The following is a 6,000-nucleotide window of genomic DNA, read 5'->3' as shown; positions in this document are numbered from 1 at the left end:
GCCTTACGGCAGTTGGCAAGTTTTTTCTATCAAGGTCTGCGCCGATTCCAAGCTGGTGCTACCCACAATCATACTATTGAGATGAGCACGCAAACATTTTGGACCTTTTCCCTTCTAATATTTTTCTATAAGGAAAACACTGTATGTGTGTATACTGTGGTTCTCCCTGCTGTTTCCCTGAACATGATTTCATGGGCATTTGCCCTGGTTATTAGATGCCTTTTTTTTTTTTTAACTTTTAAAAAAAATTTTATTTTTACTGGGGAATATTGGGGGACAGTGTGTTTCTCCAGGGCCCATCAGCTCCAAGTGTTGTCCTTCAATCTTTTGTGGAGGGCGCATCTCAGCTCCAAGTCCAGTCGCCATTTTCAGTCTTTAGTTGCAGGGGGCGCAGCCCATCATCCCACGCGGGAATTGAACCGACAACCTTTCCCACATGGGAAAGCTCGCACTCTAACCAACTGAGCCATCCGGCTGCCCCTAGATGCTTTCTTTTAAAGATCATTTGGAAGAACAAGCCAGAAACCCTGAAAATGAACAGTTTGGATTGGGGGTGGGGAGAACTAACCCATGAATACAAAACGAAACAACTGAAAATCCAGAAATAGGCCCAACTGCATATGGAAACTCAGCATACTACACTGGCGGCATCGCTAGTGAATAGAGAAAGGTGGACCTTTCAGTAAGTGGTGCTGGAATCACTGGGAAAATGAAACCATCTAAGATCTAGAAGAAAGTGGAAAATTAGGGAATTCCTATAAACTTGGGAGTGAGGAAAACTTTCCTGATTCAAATCCAAATACACTAAGACAAAGAGATTGATAAATTGGACACAAAAAAAAAAAAAAACTTCTAAATAGAAAAGCCACCATTAGCAAAATAAAAACATAAATTACAAGCTAGGAAAATATGTTTGTAACTTGGATTACAATGGTTAAAATCCTTAATACATAGCTCCTGAAAATAAGAAAATGCACAAAGAAGTGCAAATAACCTTTTTAAAAATATATATATATATATATATATATATATATTGAGGAAGGGGAACAGGACTTTATTGGGGAACAGTGTGTACTTCCAGGACTTTTTTCAAGTCAAGTTGTTGTCCTTTCAGTCTTAGTTGTGGAGGGCGCAGCTCAGCTCCAGGTCCAGTTAGTTGCAGGGGGCACAGCCCACCATCTCTTGTGGGACTCGAGGAATCGAACTGGCAACCTTGTGGTTGAGAGGCCACTGGCCCATGTGGGAATCGAACCGGCAGCCTTCGGTGTTAGGAGCATGGAGCTCCAACAGCCTGAACCACCAGGCCGACCCTAACCTTTTAAACATGTTAAAAGATGCTCAATCTTGCCCATAATATAATGAAATAAAAACGATCCTGAAATACCATTTCTTGCTTAGCAGATTGGTACAAATCTCAAAGTTTGACCACAGGCTGTGGACTAACAGGTGCTACCAGACAGTGATGGGGGGGAAGCAAGGGGTGCAACCTCTGTGGAGGGGAATGTGACAATGTCTAGTGAAGTTACATATGCACCTACACTCCGACCCAACCTAGAAGACCCTAGAATCTTCTAGGATTCTAGCCCAAAGATTCCCTGGCAAGAATATGAAGAACAGTTCCAGCCCCACCAGCAAGCAGCCTGAGCAGCTACTGCTCGCTGGTCTTTTCAGGGCTGACGAGCCTATTGCCCCCCTGTGGAGGGAGGGGCCAGCTGTGTCCAGAGAATGGGCCCAGGAACAGGTGGTTTACACATGCATGATTCTGCATATGTTATCAAGGAGATTACGGAGAGTGAAGGCCACATGTGTTACAAAGCAAACAAAAAACCCCTCTGCATTCAAATGTTTTTTGGAAAATCTATGTGTTGAACACACGATCCCAGGCATGGTGCTCCGTACTTGATGTGTATGACCTCGTTTAATCTCACCACTCAGAGGAAGGAGGAAGCCGCGGCTCAGTGCTGTGAAAAGCTCGTCTGACTGACTCCAGGGCCACCAACTCATAACTCCTGAGAGCTCTGGAGGTAGCAGAGGTTGGCAAGGAGCTAAGTCCCCTCTACAGGGTGGCCTGGATGTTGTCACCACAGGGTCCTTAAGGATCCCTCCATGGAACTGGGACCTTGTGCAGGGCACAGGGGCGCTGCAAGCACTGCTCTGGTGGGAGATCACCCAACTCCACGACGTACAGGAACTTCTCCACTAGGGTCCAAGTTCACCATACTCTCAGAACCGGAGGCACAAAAAATCTAATTATGGAATAACTCATGACCACGCTTTTGAAAATTCAATAATATTACACCTTCAGGCACAAAAATAAAAGATGTTCCCTTAATAAAGGCTAAGCAGAGTCAACTTCATGTAAATGGATAAATCTGGTTGCAATGTCAATGGAAAAGTACCCAGTTACTGACACAGGAGGGTGGGGGAAGGAGCGGGTGCAAAATGGCTCTGTAGTGCTCTTGGGCCACCTTCGGCCACAGGCAGTGGGTGCTAGGATCCTACCAGATGTGGATGCCATAGTGCAGAGTGACCCCAGCCCTGTGATGAATGTGGCTGAGGGAGATCCAGCTTGAAAGAGAAACTGGATGTTAGGAAACAGTAACCAGATGAGCCCTGCGTGGTCCTGGTGGGGCAGGAAGGGTTGGGCAGACTGGATCATGGTCCCAGGAAAGTGTCAGGACACAGAGGCAAGAGTGGGGAGAAAGGGGGGGCTGCTGACCTGCTCTAAAACAGGTAGAGAGAGCTAGGTTTGAACGGAAGGAGTAGAAAATCCGGGTGGGGGGGAGACAGAGACACAGGTTGGCCTCCCCCTCCCACAATACCTGATACCTTCCCCTTAGGCCCAGGGCCCAGACATCAATTGTGACTCAGCTGATGAAATGCACCCCCATGGCTCATTAATTAGGAAGCCTGTAATTAGCCTGTCTCAGAAACCAGGATCCCCCAGAGAGAGCCCCTCTCACCTGCCTTCCTCTCTCTCCCACCCAAAGGATGAGATCAGGCCGGGAGGGATCCAGCCCCTGGGAATGAGGAAGGGCCGGGGAGCAGGGACACCAGGAGAAATGAGATGCTGGGGCACGCGTTTTGGCATGAGATGGCCTTGCTAAATTGACCTTCCATAATGAGATGACGGAAATGATGGTAAGCGCCTCCAATGCTGCAGGTTTCCTCATTTAAGAACCCGGGGGGGCAGGCTGGGGCAGAGCCTGCCTGTACCTGCTCGAGCTTGGGCTGTATAACTGTGCGGTTCAGTCTCAGTAATCTGGAGCAAAAGAAACGCATTCAGCAAACGTGCCGTTTCACACTGACGTTACTCAGCAACACTTGTTAAAATGTCCCTTTTATCCTCCCATCTGCCTCCTGCATTACTTTTCTGCCGCTCTCCCATATCTCTCTGCAGCACTCCTTGGAAAATCTACTTAAACTTTAGTCTTCATCCTTTCCTCCTGACTTCACACCACTGTGACTATTTTAACTGATTGGTTGCCAATTATTTGACACTCCTCCCATCCTAAGGGGCACTCTGTTCCTTCTCTTGACTCTAGACGGGCTTGTGGTGGCTTAGACCCATCCAGTGTGACAGCAGTGACCCTGTGTGATTTCTGAGGCTACCATAAAATGCCACATTATTTCTGACTCATTTGCTGGAACTCTCTCTTGAAGTCCTGGGCTACCACACAAAAAGTCCAACTATCCCAAGGCCACCAAGCTGTAAAAAGCCACACAGAGAGGCCACAGGTAGGCAGGAGCTCCAGGCAGCAGTCCCAGCAGAGCACAGCCTTTGGCTTATGCCATCCCAGGTGCCCAGGCACGTGAGTGAAGGAGTCTCCAGATCATTCCAGCCCTTAACCTTTCACTCTTTCCAGTGGAGGCCTCAGACATTGTGGCACAAAGATGCCCTTGCTGTGCCCTACCTGTTTGGACTCCTGACCTTCAGAATCCATGAACATAATAAAATGGTGGTGGCTTTGTGCACTGCATTTTGGAGTGGTTTGTTACACAGCAATAGTCACTGGAACAACCACAAACTCCGAGACAACTGCTGTAGAGGGGGTTAGCGCGAAAAGAACCGGGAGGGCAAAACCAGAATACACTTAGGGAAGGAGAAAGTCTGGAAATGTTTCTATGCTAATACTTTGTATCCTGACAAATGTCTAACTTTGGGCAGTCAGCACAGATGGAGAAACGGGGGCTCACTGGGGCTGGCCAGCACACTAACTCAGTCATTTATTGAAGCACCAGTGGGGCCCATTGCAAGGTCCTGGGGTCACATTGATTAAAGGAACCCTGTCTAGTAGGGCAGAGAGACAGGGAATAAGCATTTCTAAGGTACCTCACTGAGCTGCAGGAGGTCAGTTCTTCTAAGGTTAGGTGTTGGGGCAGGAAAGATGAGACTCTGGTCTCATCTCAGTGGATTTTGGGGGCGGGTAGCTCTATGGCACCCATCGCCCCTGTCTAATATCACCCTGATATTCTTTCAAGGCATTATTCTTCTCCACTGGCTAGTCTGAGGGAGCTTTATTCCGAAGCCTAAGGGATAGGCGTAGTATAAGCCAAGCTAAACCACACAGACGCCCCTCCTTGGAGAGGGAATCGGAGCAGAGGGACAAGGCTAATGGCTCTTGAAGCCATCCCTGGAATGGGCACTGTTGATGCTGCGCGAAATCTTGCGGCAGATCCACACCTTTGCACTCACAGGCTGTTGATCCTGTCAGGTGCGCTCCTCCTCCCCCTTCTTCCCGGACCTCCCCATTCAGCCTACAGCCCCCAAACTACAGTCACGGACTGAAAACACGGGGGGCGGGGGGAGTCTTCCCTGGGCGGTGGCCTCCGTGTCCCGGCGCTCCGCGTCTGCGGGGTGAGGCGGTGGCCCTCGCGCCGAGGTAGAGTCCCTGGGCGCGCCGGAGGGCGCTCACGGGGCTTCTGCACGCGAGACCCCAGCTCCCAGCAGCGCGGCTGCCCTGAATCCATTTCTCCGACAAGAGCGCGGCCTCCTCCCCGAGGGCGAGGCCGACAGCGCCAAGTGATGGGGGCGCCACGTTCCAAGCCCTCAGCAGTCAGGGCACAGCTCCTGGACACCTGCCGGGGCCTCAGCAGCGCCACAGGCGAGGGGAGTGCGCCCAGGACGCGCCCCGTGGCGTCCTCAGGGCCCACGAAGCTTCCTGTCTTGCCTTCTGATTTTTGCTTCTGCTCCGCCACCCCACTGGCATTTCTTGCCCCTTTGTCCCGCTGCTGTTTCTTGGGGAAGAGGATATGGACGTCCCTTGGCTCCTCCCCAGCTCAGCAAAGGGGGCAATATCTGTCACCCCCCAGTGCAGCAGCCATTGTCGCCAGGGGTACACCAGGCCAGACTTTCGAGGACCTAGAGCTGGAGTTGACAGTCCCCAGGCGTAAATCCACCCATACTGCTGCTGTACAGGCTTTTAATATAGAAAAGAGTCTGTCAAAAATGTGTTTTTCAAGATTATTTTGCTTTTTATTTGTTATTTTTGCAAGTAGAATTTTTATGAGGTCTTTTCATTTCTAATTTCTTATAAGCTTAATGTACCTCCCTCTAGAGATCTGATAAAGACTCACATTTAGATTCCCCCATTTGATTAAGAAGTGAACGCTTTTTTGTCTTTCTTCTTTCTGGTGTCTCCCCAGTTCGGCGTGGGGGCCTTATCCCCCAAGGCCCAGCATTTTTCTCAAGTTTGTTATCTCTGCTCAGTGCACTCTCTTTGATTCAATTCTGTAAGCAATTCCGGGACTCCTACACTGTTGCTGGCTTTTGTTCATCTTTTCATAGTGTACAGAGTACTTGTGTGCCTAAACTGGTGAGGGTCCCGGAGTCAGACCAATGGAAAACAGGTGAGAAGAGAAGCTCTACTTGCTGCTTGCAGAAGAATCTGTTTGAAAATAAGACCAATCCTCCTTCCAACAGGTATCAGAGATGTCACATGGTGCACACACCGCTTTGATCCTGAGAAACAGGGAATCAGGAAGAGGAGTGGGGGTCCC

This window comes from Rhinolophus ferrumequinum, chromosome 23 (assembly GCF_004115265.2).
Source record: "Rhinolophus ferrumequinum isolate MPI-CBG mRhiFer1 chromosome 23, mRhiFer1_v1.p, whole genome shotgun sequence".
Lineage (NCBI taxonomy): Eukaryota > Metazoa > Chordata > Mammalia > Chiroptera > Rhinolophidae > Rhinolophus > Rhinolophus ferrumequinum.
This window is presented reverse-complemented; position numbering follows the sequence as displayed.